Source organism: Hippocampus zosterae, chromosome 11, assembly GCF_025434085.1.
Source record: "Hippocampus zosterae strain Florida chromosome 11, ASM2543408v3, whole genome shotgun sequence".
NCBI lineage: Eukaryota > Metazoa > Chordata > Actinopteri > Syngnathiformes > Syngnathidae > Hippocampus > Hippocampus zosterae.
The window spans coordinates 87,069-105,084 of NC_067461.1; positions in this window are offsets into that span (position 1 = coordinate 87,069).

Sequence of the window (18,016 nt, forward strand, 5' to 3'; positions counted from 1 at the left end):
GGATGTTTCGAGAAGCGGATGAATATTATTCATTCATTCATCTTTCAAACCGCTTGATCCTCACTAGGGTCGCGGGGGGTGCTGGAGCCTATCCCAGCTGTCTTCGGGCAGTAGGCGGGGGGACACCCTGAATCGGTTGCCAGCCAATCGCAGGGCACACAGAAACGAACAACCATTCGCGCTCACACTCACACCTAGGGACAATTTAGAGTGTTCAATCAGCCTGCCACGCATGTTTTTGGAATGTGGGAGGAAACGGAGCACCCGGAGAAAACCCACACAGGCCCGGGGAGAACATGCACGAACCCGGTACCTCTGCACTGTGAAGCCCACGTGCTAACCACTGGACTACCGGGCCGCCCGGATGAATATTAATTATTAATAATAATAATTAATAATAATATTATTATTATTACTTTTATTATTATTAATTATGATCTGAGACAACCTCAGATTCGTAGAAAATTGCTAGCGGACTCGCTCCGCTTTTTCTGTGTCTGTGCTCCTCACACACTTGATCATCAGCACTTGAGGAACAGCTCCTGACCTCCAATTGATTGAACCAATCCATTGATTGATTGCCTCCGCTGACTACATGCTGCATCTGCTTTTCAGAAATCCCGACTCGACTCGGCGTAGCTCAATGAGATTGTGTTTTCGCGTTCACTGACTTCCATCTACTTTTCAATTACCGTCACAGAGGATAGCGCGGCGTGGCCGGCCGGCTCTTGCGTGAGGCTAATCGCCGCGCGGCGAGCGGGCTAGCCTGGCAGAACGCCAACGCGATATGAGTCCGAGTCGCTATTCTTTCCCTTTCTCTGGCGCTCCCCTCACTTGATCCACATTAATCCCGAGAGCCCCCGGATGATAATGGGTAATGGATCCGCGGATACCCCCCCCCACGGCAGGCAGACGCCGTTAGCCGCGCATAGCCTCGTCTGGCCCGCGCGTCGACGCCGATTAGCAGGCTAACGGGATTAGCGTACGCGACTTCCTCTGCCACTTCTGGAGGTTTTAAGCGGCGCTGAGAGCCAGCGGGGCAATTTGGGGAGAAGGAACGTTTGCGTGCAACAGTCTGTCAGGAATTTAATTCCTGACTGCATCCTGAAGTGCGCTCTGGTTCAGCTCCGGTCAAAAAAAGTCGGACTTCCGTGGAGGAGAATCCGGAATGTCAATGCCAAAGACTGAAAAACAATAACAAGCTAGCTGTAGGTAGCGGTCTTATTTTACAACACGTTTTTACACAAACACATTGACAAAAATATTTGCTCGATTGGTTCCCTGCGGCGGGTTCTCGACAGGTCGTAACTCTCCGCAGATCCCCGAAATTTGCGGGATAATGTTTCCCCTGCAAGATACGAAATGATTTAGCTCCGCGTCCGACGGCAGGTGTTAGCGTCTCTGCGCGCAAGCCGCGTCGCTAACGGCAACCATTGATCGCGCTTTGCCTCTCTCGCTGTGGTTTGTCCCCCCCCCCCCCCCCCCCAAGGCAGACAGGCGCATGATGACATTCCCGTTCCCATGTTTGCATTCCTGCATTCATATTGTCATGTTTTCATAGTAGCGAACCTTTTCAATGCAAACGTTGCGGCGTGACGACAAGGTGAAAATTCTCCTTTTGCTCCGTCTTTGCGCCCCGGACGGACGAAAGGCGGCGGAGGCTGTTGTTGGTGAAATCCACCCAACGCAAAAAAAAAAAAAAAAAGCGCTCTCTTTTGATATATTTGTAGCTCGTGTTGCGATAGAAAACCGAGGCGCTATTGTAATAACCCCGAACACACTCTCGCCGCGTTGCCATCGATCCACAAATAGAGACGGACGGCGGCCGCCCGGCTCAGAGCATCTTTTGCGAGGGGGGGCAAATCACGCCAAACTAAATTTGGCTCGCCACGGAGAAGGGAAGTCAATAAAAGGAACGCCATTAGCCATTGGAGAACGAAAACCTTCCCCGTCCCGTCAGCAGAACGGGCTCACTTTGGGCCTTGAGCTGCTTTCGGATGATCCGTATTTTTTTTTTTTGCATTCTCCAGAAAGAGGCCTTGGGTTTCACCGAAGAGGTGGTCTCGGAAGACACGGTTGCTTTCTGCGATCGGACCGTCATCGGTCCTTTGTCCGGCTCACGTGAAACACAAGCGGAGTACTCGGAGGTCGGAAAGCAATTAGCAAAGATTTTGCAACGCGACACTTAGCCCCGACTGCTCTTCATTGAATCTGGCAAATAGTAGGGAGGACATTTGTCAAACGGGACCAAGCCATTCCAAATTGCAAACCTGACTGCTTTGCCTCGCAAAAAAACGCACAAGCGGGGGACGGATTCGATTCCCACCAACCCCCCCCCAACCCCCTATAGTCTATGCCTTCATGGTGGGCTTTCAGCTGCGTGACAAACTGCAGTGGCCATTTTGAAATGGCTGCCAGCCTTCTGTTGGCTTTCCAGTGCGTAATTCTGACAGATGGCGGTGCGGTGAGCGCGATGACTGTTTGATAAAGCCGAGGCTCGTTTCACCGCGACTTGTCGCCAAATCGCCGGCCGCCCCTGTCGCTAAACCTTCCTCGTTATCGGTCCAATCAGACAATTCGGCGTCTGCTGGCACGGCGCTCCGCGACAATCTGCAAAGACACTTTTTGTGTCATCGGAACGCCACGAGGTGAACTTTGAAAGGCCCCGGAAAAGCTTGAGAGCCACAGGAAACAAAAGACGTTAAAAGGAGCGGGATTGCGTTCACCAAGAAGAAGAACAAAGAGCACCCAGCGGACGAGGCGCAAACCATGACGCAAGTGCGTTCTGTCATTGACTCAACAAGCACAACTGTGTCATCATCATCAAGCCGCAGAGGAGCCGAGAAGAAGGATCCTGTCGTGTGACTAGCAGGCGTTTGGGATTCAGCGTGTTCAGAAGTGTTCCGTGCACGTCCCGCCAGCAGGAGGCCCCGGGGACCACGCTGGCCCGGGAACGCCTTGGGATGAGAACTGGAAGAAGTGGCTGGGGAGAAGCAAGTCGGACCTTCCCTTTTAAAGCCGTTGCCCCCGCGACCCGACCCCGGGTCGGGAAGCGCGAGAGAATGCACGGATGGATGGATGGAATGTCGAAGACACACACAGGCGACATGATGCTGCACGGCTTAGGTTAGGGGTTAAGGGTTAGGGGTTAGGGTCAGGGTCAAGGTCAGGGTTAGGGTTGGGGTCAGGGTTAGGGTTAGGGTCAGGGTTAGGGTCAGGGTTAGGGTTAGAGTTAGGGGTTATGGGTAGGGGTTAGGGTTGGGGTCAGGGTTAGGGTCAGGGCCAGGGTCAGGGTTAGGGTTAGAGTTAGGGTTGGGGTTAGGGGTAGGGGTTAGGGTTGGGGTTAGGGTTAGGGGGTAGGGGTTAGGGTTGGGGTTAGGGTCATGTTTAGGGGTTGGGGTTAGGGTTAGGGTCATGGTTAGGGGTTAGGGTTGGAGTTAGGGTCAGGGTTAGGGGTTGGGGTTAGGGTCAGGGTTAAGGGTTAGGGTTGGAGTTAGGGTCAGGGTTAGGGGTTGGGATTAGGGTAAGGGTCAGGGTTAGGGGTTGGGATTAGGGTAAGGGTCAGGGTTAGGGGTTAGGGTTGGGGTTAGGGTCAGGGTTAGGGGTTGGGGTTATGGTAAGGGTCAGGGTTAGGGGTTAGGGTTAGGGTCAGGGTCAGGGTTAGAGAAAAGGTGCGCTTGTCCAACACTTCTCCGACATTTAACAGGTCTGCATAGTTCATCGATGAGTTGCAGAGCTACTTTGAAGACTTGAACTTGGTTAATAATGGGCCAAAGTGAGCGCTGGCACGGGGGCCACAGACCAATAGTATCCACTTGTGAAAAAACGTGAAAGTGACAATACTTACGGTCAGACCGGCCGGGGTTCCGCCCGCGTTCGCCCATATCATCGTCGCCACGGTTTCCACAGTTGCCAACCTTCAGCCGGTCTGTTTTTTTTTTTGGTTTGTATTTATGTGGGTGGGCCATCTGCAGCCAGGTGGTAGCAGATGTGTGAAGCCTTGATTTTGTCCAATCGGGCGCACTCCCTGCCGCGTTGTTCCTCGTGGCCCCGCCATGCCGACGACATCGATAATGAACGAGAGGCGCCCGTCGTCTTAACTGCTGCAGTGGAGCCGGATCCACACACACGTTATTAGCGCCGCCGCCGCCGCTTCAAACAGCACGAAATCCTGATAAGCGGCGCAACAAACGTTTCTGTTTGGCCTGAAAACTCTTGGGGGACGTGAACCTGAGCAAATGCTTTTTTTCTTCCAGCGAAGCAAACATGGATTTTGTGTACTTGCTGGGAAAAAAAACAAAAAACAAAAGAAAACAACTCTCACACACACACACACACACACACACATCAAAGTGTGTCAATCAGCAGTGCTGGACCGGAGCCGGCAGCTCGTGATGACTTCATTGTTGCCACCATTAGTGAAAATGGAGTGGACCGGCTTCCTCGCAGGCTTCGCAAAGTTTTAATCAACGCCGACACTGCTCGGTTTGATCTCTAAACAAACGGCCCAAAAGGAGTTGCGTCACCATGAGCGACTTTGAGTTTCCCTCAGGACGGCCTTAATCGGACAGGTGGAGAACGCCATCGTTATCTCCCAAATGTGTCACTCGTTTGAATTTGAATAACGCCATCTTTCAAAGTCAAAGAGTCTAGTTTACACTCGCTGTTTTTGTGAGACACCGCTGCCACCTACTGGTCGTTTTTTTTGGACATGATTTACAATGCAAACGGTTTATTGTTATTCACGGATTGCATCCGACCCTCCTCCTCTTTATGACACACACACAAAAAAAAAGACTTAGACGTAGAATTACGTCCTCTGTAGGACAGGTGAGCTTCGGCGAGGTCAGCTCAAGTCTGTCGTCACGGTTTTGTTCTGTTTGTGACCAGCAGGTGGCATTGTAGGGCTTTTGCGCCGGCTTTTCGCGCCTGTCGCTTATCCTGTCATTCGCTTTTTCGGTTCAACGGGGACTTCCGGCGCCGACCGCTCGGCGTCGGATGGTTGTGTTATTGTCATTTTTTGGTTTTGCTTGTTTGCTTTGTCATCGTATTTTGCTTTGTTTTGACTTTGCGTTTTGGGGTTTTTCCAAGACTTTGTTTGCGTGATTGATTTTGTTTGTTCCAGTGTGCCCCGTCCAGTCCAAGTGTTTTCCTGAATCCATTTTGAGTCCTGGGCGGCCCGGTAGTCCAGTGGTTAGCACGTCGGCTTCACAGTGCAGAGGTACCGGGTTCGATTCCAGCTCCGGCCTCCCTGTGTGGAGTTTGCATGTTCTCCCCGGGCTTGCGTGGCTTTTCTCCGGGTGCTCCGGTTTCCTCCCGCATTCCAAAAACATGCATGGCAGGCTGATTGGACGCTCTAAATTGTCCCTAGGTGTGAGTGCGGGGGTGCATGGTTGTTTGTCTCTGTGTGCCCTGTGATTGGCTGGCAACCAATTCAGGGTGTCCCCCGCCTACTGCCCGAAGACAGCTGGGATGGGCTCCAGCACCCCCCGCGACCCTAGTGAGGATCAAGCGGTACGGAAGAATGAATGAATGAATGAATGAATGAATTTTGAGTCCCTGCCTTTTGAGCCCACGGTGATCACGCGTGGGGGTTGGTGGGGGGTCTACAGTTGGAGATCTGATCTGAAATGGTGGATTTACGCACTCGATCACACCAGAGTGATGTCGCGTTTCTCTGGAATGTTGGCTAACAAACCGGAGCGAGGAGTCGGGTCTTCAGGCGATACCAACGCCGACGTAAGCGCTACACAAAAGCCAGCCGCCCACCAAAGGGAACATTCGTCTTGGACGGGGAATATCGCAGCATTCTTTGCAGCCGCGCTTATTCGAGTGTTTCCGTGGGAGGATCAACTCGCCCGCTGCCTCTCAGTCAAACGAGCCGAGTTTGATAGCGTGCCTTTATTAGCGCATTAATTAGTCTTTTCCGCGGCTTTACTAGTTACATGACGGCAGATTAGAGGCATCATCAAAGCCCGGGCATCCGTCGCAAGGGGGCTACAAAAAAATTAGAAAAAAAAATCCCCACAAAGTCACGCAAGTGCTCTTGTAATTGAATTTAAAGAGCAAACAACAAAGTGTGTTTGGAGGGTCCGTAACGGATACGCTTTGGTGAGCCTTCACCCGCTTTGCTAATTTAATCCCGCACTCTTTAATTAGCAGTCACAGTAACGAACAGCTAGCCGAGATAGAAGAAATACCGTTTTGCCGATCCGGTTTCATGACCGTTGGTTAGTGAGATAAGACGTTTGGGCTCCCGGGTCAACGGGTCAGCGGGTGGCCCAAGGGTCGCCGGGACCAAACCCCGCAACTTGATGTTTCTCTTTGTTGAAATGAAAGAAATTCAGTCACGTCTGCGCTTTGACTTTTCTCCAGACAGGACAAAAGCGGTCGGTCTTACGGATCTTACGGAGCATGCGTCCTTTTTGGCTCAGCGGGATATCGATCTCACGAGCGCTACTGCCCACCCGCCGCTTTGTGCAAACCAGCCGGCAGAACAGTGTGGGGCCGCCGTATCGAAGGCTGCGATGAAATCCGACAAAACAAAGACACACAAGTCCACCGGCTTCATTTGCCTGGCGGGTCTCATCAACGACTCCCCAACAGGGGGCCCACTTTCAAATGTTGGGGGACAACTCTACTTCATTTAGCAGTATTTCTTGAGCATTTTAAAATCAATACAAAGTGCTCTACAAGGGAGCACAATGAACAACAAACAACAAAGACAGCCAAATCCAGAAAAACAGTCCAACAACAAAAAAAAAAATCAAGTCAGAGAAATCAAAATCAAAAATCAAAAGCCAGAGAATAAAAATGAAGACCAGTTTTCAAGATGGCCAGCGAAGGGGGATCATTCCAAAGAGAGGGACCGGCAACGGAAAAGGCTTCGTTCCCTCGGATCTTCCGCTTCGTTCTCAATACCGCTAATAGTGTCTGGTCCCATGTAGACCTGAGGGACCGGGCAGGGAGCTCAGAGAGGAGAGGCCATTTCAAGATTGGAAAACAAATCAGACGGTCTTCAAAAAAAAACTCTAGAATGATGCCACTGTAATGCGCTCCTTCTTAAGAGTGCCGGTCAAGAGGCGTCCGGCAGCGTTTGGGACCAACTGGAGACGCTGGATGGAGGATCGGCCGTCTCCAAAGTCAAGCGCATGACAGTCATCCAAGCGGGATGTGACAAGGGGCCTGAATGAGTCCTCGTAAAAAAAATCGAGAAGCTTGACTTTAGCCATCCGAGTTTGTGGAATCACGTCACGTCAGTGCTGCTGTCCAAGTCGCTGCCCGCCGGGCTTCCCGTCGTCCGTCCACCGCGGAGATTTGCGATTTAACCGCTGCTAGCGCGCCGTCCCGCAGGCATTGGCTTTGGTGGGTGGGGGGGGGGGGGGGGTCCCTGGGTTTGGGCCTCTGCCCCTCCGCCCCCCGAGCCCCTCTCCCTCCGCGCCCCGTGGCTAGCGGCTAGCGCCCACGCAGTGCGTTGCCGCTAATGGTCGGCTTTGGCGAAGCCGTTCGCCGCCCGAGGTGAGATAATGGCCAAAGTGAGGCGGAAAGATGGCCTTTGACAGCGGCGCCGTTAAACAGCTCGCTCAATGCTCGGCCTTTCTTTGCTTGGCGGACACGACTCGCCATCTATGACGCGACGATGGCACAATAGAGGTGGCGTAGGGCAAGAGATGTGTTTACGGCGAGCGCACGAAATATCATTGCAGAGGATTGGCGGTGAGAACATTCAACATGGTGGAAAAAAATGCTACGTTTGTAACCATGCTAGCTTAGAGGAATAGCATCACTTGCATCGCTGCAGTGTCACTTGTCTAATTCCTCCGTCGTTAGCGTGACGCTAGGCTAAAGCACTCGCCTGGCCCTTCACAAATGGAAATTCTCCCGCGTGTCTACGGATGCCATTTTTGTCCTTTGCGATAGCGCCCTTGCTCGTGACTAATGTGCCGTTCATCTTTTTGTGTGCTTAATGACACAAATCAATTAATGACGCACGCTAATGGCACTTGATGGGGGAGGGAGGACGTCATCGCCTCAGCGCTTCAGCAAGGAGCCCTCCGGCGTGAATGATGGACGACCGCTTTTAAAAAAACCCCAAAAAAACGTGGTGGCGCTGATGATGATAATGATGATGGCTCAGTGGCGAGGGTGTCTCCCTGCCCGACATGTGTCGATGTGTATCGGTCTGATTCCCGGCGCTGATAAATGAAAGTATCGCTCGTCCATCTTGACTTTTATGTCATGCTCGACGTGTCGCGTCAGCTTGTGTTAGCTTAGGATTGGTTAGTTAGTTAGGATTGGGCATGTGCCGAGTTTGATTGCGATTGCTTCATTCTTAACACAGCCACGTCCGGGGTGTGTGCACTTTTGCAATCGCATGATCTCAGTTTATTTCTTTGTTGTTGCGCTGTACAAGTGATGTCACGAGAACGTTGGAACTGACTGATCTTCCCCTACCACAAATCCTGAAATTTCAACAGGGGGGGGGGGGGGGGGTGCAGGCTTTTTCTATCCCAATGTCTCATCTTCAGTTTGTTTGTTTTGGGAAACATTTTCGCTGCTTTCAGTCCGCTCGCATCACATCTCGTATTCACATCCCACCCAGCGCTTTGTGTCCGATCAATGGTTCATCGCGTTCAGCTTATTGGCCCATAAACACGACGGCGCGTGCAAACATTTGCGGCTGACAAAAGAAAGTGGCAGGGGGGTGGGGGGGGGGGTCGGGGAAAGCCAAGATGAATAATGACTGCTTCCGTTTTAATTGCTCTAATTCAAACCTGATTGGCCCGTGCTGCATTTTGCTGAAATTTCCACTTGTGCAAATTCGCTAATTGGTGCTCAGCGGGTGGGCCCGATGACGGCTTCGTTTGCTCTCTGCGACGGGAAGCGGCTTGCCGCGCTGGCATTGAACATCAGCTGCATCCACACCGACACATCAATGTCGCTGAAAGGCGCCGATTGGGTGGTGGTGGTGGTGGTGGGGGGGGGGGGCAGATGTGTCCCGGCAATTCGACCCCTGGCCCTTTCCACTGCGGCATTTCTGCATATGAAGCGGCGGCGCAAAAATGACGCCTTCTGCATCAACGGCACTTATGCGAAATTGGGAAAAGTAAAGCCGAGCGGGGCTTTTTTCCTGCGTGTTTCCACCGCCATTCGATAGGGAAACAAAGGTCACGCAACATGTCCCGGCTTGCTGTTATATGTGAAATGTACTGATTGATTCGGGGTGTTGGAACGATGGTAGCCTGGCAATTTCCTGTCGTTCTCAGAATCTCCGGTGGATGTGAAAGGTGTCAAAATGGAATCGGGAAAGAGTGGCATCCTATTATTTCCATCGTGCTCCGTCTGTTTGATAGGAACGAATGTGAATGGGGAACGGCTTTCTGTTCTGAATGTAGCTAGCTAGCTAGCTAGCTAATATATACATACATTTTTCATTCATTCATTCATTCATTCATTCATTCATTTTCCGAACCGCTTAATCCTCACTAGGATCGCGGGGGGTACTGGAGCCTATTCCAGCCGTCTTCGGGCAGTAGGCGGGGGACACCCTGAATTGGTTGCCAGCCAATCGCAGGGCACACAGAAACGAATAACCACTCACACTCACACCTAGGGACAATTTAGAGTGTTCAATCAGCCTGCCATGCATGTTTTTTTTTGGAATGTGGGAGGAAACCGGAGCACCCGGAGAAAACCCACGCAGGCCCGGGGAGAACATGCAAACTCCACACAGGGAGGCCGGAGCTGGAATCGAACCCGGTACCTCCGCTCTGTGAAGCCGACGTGCTAACCACTGGACTATATACATACATATATAATATATATATATAGTGAGAGAGGGAGAGAGTTTCTTCTTAAGATTAAATTCAGTTCTGTGAAATTGTCATTCTTTGCACGTTTTCGGCACTAATCTTCAAACATGTATGATGTATTCAGCAACAAGTCTCCAGGAGCGATTAGCATTAGCATCCCTCCACGGCTTCTATACATTTGAAAATGTGTTGAAGAATCAATGCACCTTATCTTTCTTGGGCTGCGTTCGCAAGATCCAAACTTCTTTCAAGGTTTTAGTGAGGCATTATCTCAGCGGAACTCATATCTCGTATCGACTGATGTTTTTTTTCTTCTTTCATTTTAGTTGAAGTCAAGCTTGAGCAATCTGATGGCTTTTGATGTTTCGCCGCCTTCACACTCATCTCATTTGCATATCGCACCCCCTCCGGCTTGATGAATCGTCGCCGCCGCAGCGCCGCCGTCGGGACGGAGACGAAAAACAAAACGTCGCCAGATCAAGCAGAAAGCTCATCTGGAATCTCATAGGAAACTCTGACTTTGCATCTTGCTTTTCTGTGTTTCCCCCCCCTTCGCATGTCGCCGTTTGACAGCGCGTCAAAGCGTGCCACGCGTTAGCCGAGATAGCCTTGACGCATCCTCCCAATCAATCTGTGCGCTTGTTAGCTTTGACTCCAAAACTCTCAGATTGACTCACTCATGAAGGATCTCCCCCGTCGACACGGAAACACGTGCCAGCAATGGACGCGCCGCACAAAAGCCCGCCATTAGCGCCTGCCGTCAACCCGCTAGCGATCGTTGACCAATTAGCGGCGAAACGGAACGCTAAAAATCAATGGCTGCGGTGACATTTACTGCTTAGTGCGCTCACAATCGATGACCATATCAGGGACGATGTTTGCTAACAATTAGCAGCCACGCGCTGCTGGACACGCCGGCCGCCGTTCTGGCATGTCAAATCAAGCGCTCCCAAACCTCGCGACACAAAAGTCTCGGAAGACGCAAGACGTCCGACGTTTTGGGTTGTTCCCTGGCATGCTCAGTGTTTTGGTGGCCTTTTCCTTTTCTCATTTTGTGTTTTGATTGCGTGCTATCCTGAATTCTGTGAGTCAACACTTATTTGGTGTGCCACGACACTCCATGACACACTTCTGTTGAACTAGCACCAAAACCCCGAAATTCTGATCTTCCAAAGATGTGCTTGTCTTTTTGAGTTTTGATCCAATTCCTCCCCAACTGGAACATTTTGCCCATCTGTGATCGCCATTGTTAGCGCGCGGTGTGCGCGCGTGTTGCTAATCCCTCCATAGATCGCACGTCAAGTCCCAACGCCGGGAACCACGTTCAATCTCGACTTGGCTTCTTTTCTTTGTGACACTCTCCTCGGCGGAATTTTTTCGCGCGTGAGGACCGAGCGTCCTCGCGCCGACGTTTTGGCCGGCGATAATGTGCCAATTATCGAGTCGCGGCGAGTAGTCGGAAGACGGGGCTCTCCCGTCTGGCTGCCGTCGCCGTGGCAACCTCCTCCGGGGGGGGGCGGGGGCGACTCCTCCGTCACTGCGGAGGCACGCTCGAGTCGGTCGCCATCTGCACCCCCCCCCCCCCCCCCCGCCGCATGAGTCCTCCTCGCTAGGTGGCTCTCGGGGTTCGCTAGCGCTCGCGATACGATTCGAGCTTAGACCGCAACCCCGGCCAAACCGTCAGAGAAGGTTCCGTGATCGTGACCTGTCTGCGGTCTGAAAAATCCAAAGGCCCCTCCCTTTCCGTCCTCTGCCAAGCGAGTTTCGGGATGGGAGGGGGGGGGGGGCACCCGCCGTGGAAGCCGCCATTTTGGCCGCGGCGCCGACGGCTATCAAATGTGTTGTTGGCAACTGTAAATTCTCACTTTTGGGGCCACTTTCGTACCAACGTTGATGGAATCATCGTCGCTGGACTTTGGTCTTTGGTTCTCAAACCAACTCGCCGGTTGCTTTGCGGTGATGCTTGCGCGCGCACGCGCGGGCCAAATCGCAGGCGAGGAAACAAAACAAGTGCTGCTTTATTGACAACGTCCATACAACACAAAAGCCCCCAGCATGATTTGCCCCCGAGCCGCTTCGGGCCGCTTCAGCTTTCGCCGGGCACTCTTTGCGATTTGTCGTTGCCGTTTTTCAATGTCTTTGTGTCCGTCTGTCCCAGGCAACACTTTGGGAAGAATGCACTTGCTCGCAGCAGGAGACTCCCGGAAGGAAGGCGAGAGTTACTCGGCAGCAGACGACGCGAGGAGCTGCGAGAAGGACGCGAGCGCCACGACGCGTGTTATGAGTCACCCTCTTTTGTGGTCCGGTGAAGTGCCTCATCGTCATGGTGACAAACATTCCTTTGCAAGATGAAAGGACGGGCTTGTGTGTGTGTGTGTGTGTGTGTGTGGCCATGTAATGATAGCCACCACACACACACACACACACCAGCGTTTGTCATATTGAGTGATGAATGTTAGCATTAGCGTCTAATTAGCGGCGCGTCAGAAACCAAGATGGCCGCCGGCAGCGAGCGGCAAGCCGGCCCGCTTTGTGTCGTCGACAGGACACCTCGTTAAGCGTTTTGCTCTTCATGAGCCGGCGGCTTTCGTCGACCCCCCCTGGGGCAAATTGTGGAGAATGACAGTTTGACTTTGATTTGGATGAGTGATGGATTGTTCCAATTTCACGTTGGGAGAGAGAGAGAGACAGATTGATAGATCGTCTATTTTGAAATTGTTGTTTTGAGGCAGGGGCGGCCCGGTAGTCCAGTGGTTAGCACGTGGGCTTCACAGTGCAGAGGTACCGGGTTCGATTCCAGCTCCGGCCTCCCTGTGTGGAGTTTGCATGTTCTCCCTGGGCCTGCGTGGGTTTTCTCCGGGTGCTCCGGTTTCCTCCCACATTCCAAAAACATGCATGACAGGCTGATTGGACGCTCTAAATTGTCCCTAGGTGTGAGTGTGAGTGCGAATGGTTGTTTCTGTGTGCCCTGCGATTGGCTGGCAACCGATTCAGGGTGTCCCCCGCCTACTGCCCGAAGACAGCTGGGATAGGCTCCGGCACCCCCCGCGACCCTAGTGAGGATCAAGCGGTACAGAAGATGAATGAATGAATGAATGAATGTTTTGAGGCAGATTCACATTTATCTGATACACATAAAATATAGATGACTAAATCCATCTGGAATGCGCAAAAAGTAAGTTTGGTGATGTGGTGCCTTATTGTCGTTGTTTGCTAGCGCATACCTAAATGTTAGCGTCACGTCGCAGGCTCCCCGTCGTGATCCCGCTGAAAAACTCATTCCAACTTTTTTGAGTCTCCGCGATCGTCATCGTGTCCATGTAACTCTTGTTCCAAAGGAGTCCGAGCTTTTGGATGCCCACCGTTGACTTATTTGCACATTTTCTCCATCGTGGGACATATAAAGGTTGAAATATGGCCGACCGCTAGCACACGCGTCGGCGGGATCGTTCTGCTCTTGTTTTGTGTCTCCGCCCGCCGCCGTGCTTGTTTGTCTACTGGAGCTCATCCGCAAGAGCCGCGACGCTTTTTCTTTCTCCCTCCTTGACAGCTGCGACTTTTTCGTCAGCGCACCGAGCGGAGATCGCGTGTCGATCAGAGAGCGAAAAGCGCCGCGAGACGCCGGAGAACCCGGGCGGCGCTTGTGTCAATCTCATAAATCAGACATAAAGCCACGGGGCGCCTGTCATCTATGCACAAATGCCTTCTCACGGGTGTGTGTGTGTGTGTGTGTGTGTGTGTCACACTGCGGGGCAGCGTGTTTTCTCGCCATCCAATGGAGACGAGCGGTTGAACGGCTTCGTTGCCTCCGTGGCGAGGGTTCTCGTTGTACTTACAATCCGTTCCTGCGTAAACACGACAAGTGGGAGTCTGGGAAGAGCCTCTTCTGGATTTGCTGTTTTTTTTTCGTCCTTTTTTTTTTCACATTCCCGTTGTCACTTGTTGCGATCGGACCCGCACTGCAGCAGTCGGGAAAGCATTTGTTTTAGTTTTCAGGAAAAAAGCCGTCTTAAACAGTAGCTAACAAACAAACAAACAAAAAATGATGTCTCGAAAAATAGAAAGCGCTTCTTAGGAATCTCGACGTCTCAATTTGTCCGTTAGCACTGACACGCACAAATGAAAAAAAAAAAAAAAGGAAGACTTGCTAGCAAAGACAAACACAAAAGGAGAAAACGGGGGATGAACAGATGCGCCGTAACGCGCCATGCCTGCGTCAAATCCAAACTATTTGACGGAAACAAACTTCATCCCGCAGACTCCGACCGGCGAAAGGAGATTCTTGGCGCCAAAAAGGAGCCCAGCGCATTGTGCTAGCTCTCGCGCTCGCCGCGACAGCTTGATGGATTAGCCGCATCGGGATTGTGCGTCGACGCCTTCTAAGCCCAACGCTTCCACACAAACGCCTTCCGAGGGATTCCGCCATTCATCAATGGAACGAAAGGAAGGAAGAAAATTGAGTGGAAGGAGAGACGGAAAATGCCGCAAAACACCTCAATGCTCTCTTTGTGCGTGTATAAGTGTATTCATGTATCACAAGTGTGTGTGTGTGTGTGTGTGCGTGTGTGTGAGGTTATTATCGTTGACGGGAATTGAAGGAGAAAACAAAAATGGAGAAATATAGCCATGCTAAAATGTAGCCATGCTAACTGAATTGACTTTCATTTGACAGCTAGGTTCAGATGCTTGCCATTTTTGATGAGTAATGCACTTTGTGTGAGGTCCCCAATAATCACATGTACTTGGTGTGGATACTGTGTGAATGATGTAAATATATTTAAATATATGTAAATTAAGTCCCCATTACACATGAAAACTGGACTTTTCTGAAGTCCCCATATGACACGGTCCAACATGTGACTTCATAAATCCTGATATTTAAAGGTGTTTATAGACTAACACCGCCACCTTGTGTATCCCTGATTTTTTGCAGAGCTGTATGTCATTTGGAAAGGGTGGTCCCCGAAAGTGATGAACAAAAAAGGGGTCCCCACAAATCTCATAAACCGGTCTGTGTGTGTGCGTGTGTGTGTGTGTGTGTGTGTGTGTGCGTGTGCGTGTGCGTGTGTGTGTGTGTGAGGTTATTATCGTTGCCGGGAATTGAAGGAGAAAACAAAAATGGAGAAATGTAGCCATGCTAAAATGTAGCCATGCTAACTGAATTGACTTTCATTTGACAGTTAGGTTCAGATGCTTGCCATTTTTGATGAGTAATGCACTTTGCGTGAGGTCCCCAATAATCACATGTACTTGGTGTGGATACTGTGTGAATGATGTAAATATATTTCAATATATGTAAATTAAGTCCCCATAACACATGAAAACTGGACTTTTCTGAAGTCCCCATATGACACGGTCCAACATGTGACTTCATAAATCCTGATATTTAAAGGTGTTTATAGGCTAACACCACCACCTTGTGTATACCTGATTTTTTTGCAGAGCTGTATGTCATTTGGAAAGGGTGGTCCCCGAAAGTGATGAACTAAAAAGGGGTCCCCACAAATCACATAAACCGGTCTGTGTGTGTGTGTGTGTGTGTGTGTGTGTGTGTGTGCGTGTGTGTGAGGTTATTATCGTTGACAGGAATTGAAGGAGAAAACAAAAATGGAGAAATGTAGCCATGCTAAAATGTAGCCATGCTAACTGCTATGCTAACGTAGCGTCATGGTGAAGGGGCAGAATGAAAAGCGCCCAGGCGAGCGAGTACGCTTTTCGGAGGTCTCGCTGGAGTCGCATTAAAGTGAAGCTCATCCCACTTTGGTCAAACATTTCGTAAGCGTCTGGAGAGAGAAACCGCTTCCGAAATCACGCGGCGGCGGCGGCGGCGCAGCTTATCAGGAAATGCGCGTCCAGAACGTTCAACGTATCGTCATAGTGATGAGAAGCCATTCCGAAAATGGATGCGTGATCGAGTGAGTGCATATAATATGATACGACTTATTTTTTTTCACAATATCCTCCTCAGGTTTGATTTTTCACTTCTGAAAATCAAAAAAAAAAAAAATGAAAGCATTTTTTTTTCCTCGCAATTTTTTTTTTTTTTCAGATATGTTCCATCTCGCCACTTTTTGCGACGACTGGCGTTGATGCACCCGCATGACGTTGGCCTGGCGGATCCCGTGGCGAGCGCGTCCATCCCGCACGTCGGAAGTCAGCGGCCCCCGCCCGCTCTTAAAGGCGCAGGCGCCCACACGCCCGCCCGCAGCTCATCTGAGGTATTTACAAGCGTCGCCATCGACGACGCTCTAAAGCGTGCCATATTTGCGCCTGATTGAATTTCAGTTAACCATCCAATGAAAACATTTTTCGGGACACGTAATCAATTGATCATAAATGTTGACAAACCGGAATGGCCCGAGAACAGATTGGACGTATAAATATGCTATCAAAATATGATTTCCGGAACGTTAATGTGTCCATCAGCCCCCCCCCCCACCCCCCGAGGGCCCGCGTCGTTATGAGCCGTTTATTTATTAATCTATTTCTTTTAATGGCAGCGGCTGCACCCGCTCGTCTGTTTGACTCCCGTTACGTGGCACACACGCCAAGCCCGCTTTCACGCCTGACACGTTTACGGTCGGGAAGCAAAAGCGCAGCAGTTGCCTGAATTAAACGCCCGCTTAGCCCGCCAAAGAAAGACGAGAGCTGGTCATGTCGCACTCATCTTTAATTAATACTGAGTCACCTCGTCATCTCGCACACACACACAATTGATCCCGGATCATTTTCATGTGATTGGAATAAAAGCCAAAGAGACTAGCGAAGCACATGCTGCTTCACCAAAGCGTGTTTTGCCAACGTGTGCCGTTACCCTGCCGTCTGTTTCCATTGTAACGGGAAGCACGTCGTTTCCTTCGCATGAAATTGCGATCGATCTTTGCAATCCAGAACCATAAATATGACAGAAGCAATGCGAACGGCGTCCTTTTCTGCAGCCCGGATGATGTTTTCAGAAAACAAACGTGACGTCACGCGCTCGGAGCTTATGGGAGATGGGATCCAAATCGAAATGGGATCAGCTCTGCTTTAATGCGGTCCCAACGACACGTCTGACAAGTGCACTGGCACACTCGGGCGCTTCTTTGTCTTCTTTTTTCAGAATGATTGTTTCGACCGCGGGTGGGAAAAGTCTTACGGCCCCGCTTAGCATTTTCATGAGAACGAGCCCGGATGCGTTTCCTGCATTCATTGAGTTTTTTTTTTTTTTTTTTGAATTAAATGATCTCATCAGATAATTGGTTTGAATCATAATCAGTGAAAACCACAACATTTAATGATACATTGGAAATACGTTTAACTTTGAGGCTTCTCAGCAAGTTGGGGAGGTGGGGCTCATCCCCCAAGTGCTCATACCAGGGAGCACAAAAAAAAATCGGGTGGTCCCTTATCGCAGGATGCAGGGGGAAAAAAAGCTTTAAGATAAGATAATATAAGATATTTGTTTTGGTCCCACATTGGGGAAATTTGCAATCTGCAACAGCAAAATTGGGAAGTGGGGGGGGGGGGGTAAATGTTACAGAAAAGAACAGTATATATAAAATAAAGCATTAGCTATATATTTGAAGAATAAATATAATGAAGCAGCCCGGTAGTCCAGTGGTTAGCACGTTGGCTTCACAGTGCAGAGCTACCGGGTTCGATTCCAGCTCCGGCCTCCCCTGTGTGGAGTTTGCATGTTCTCCCCGGGTCTGCGTGGGTTTTCTCCGGGTGCTCCGGTTTCCTCCCACATTCCAAAAACATGCGTGGCAGGCTGATTGAACACTCTAAATTGTCCCAAGGTGTGAGTGTGAGCTTGGATGGTTGTTCGTTTCTGTGTGCCCTGCAATTGGCTGGCAACCGATTCAGGGTGTCCCCCGCCTACTGCCCGAAGACGGCTGGGATAGGCTCCAGCATCCCCCGCGACCCTAGTGAGGATCCAGCGGTTCGGAAGATGAATGAATGAATGAATATAATGAATTAGCAATAGCATCGAAAACACAGCGTGAGGCGGCTGTGCTAATTTCCAATAGCGACATCTTTTCCCGTATGCCTCTTCAGCAGCCTTTCACTTGATTCGGCGGCAACGATTTTTGCTGGAAAGGAGCCGTTGAGGGCCCGTTCCTGGTCCAGCTGAAGTTGGAGTTGCTCCGTCATTGCTGCTGGCAGCTCTGACTGATTATCGCCATCAAGTAAACACCAAAGCGCCATTAGCGTGTACACAA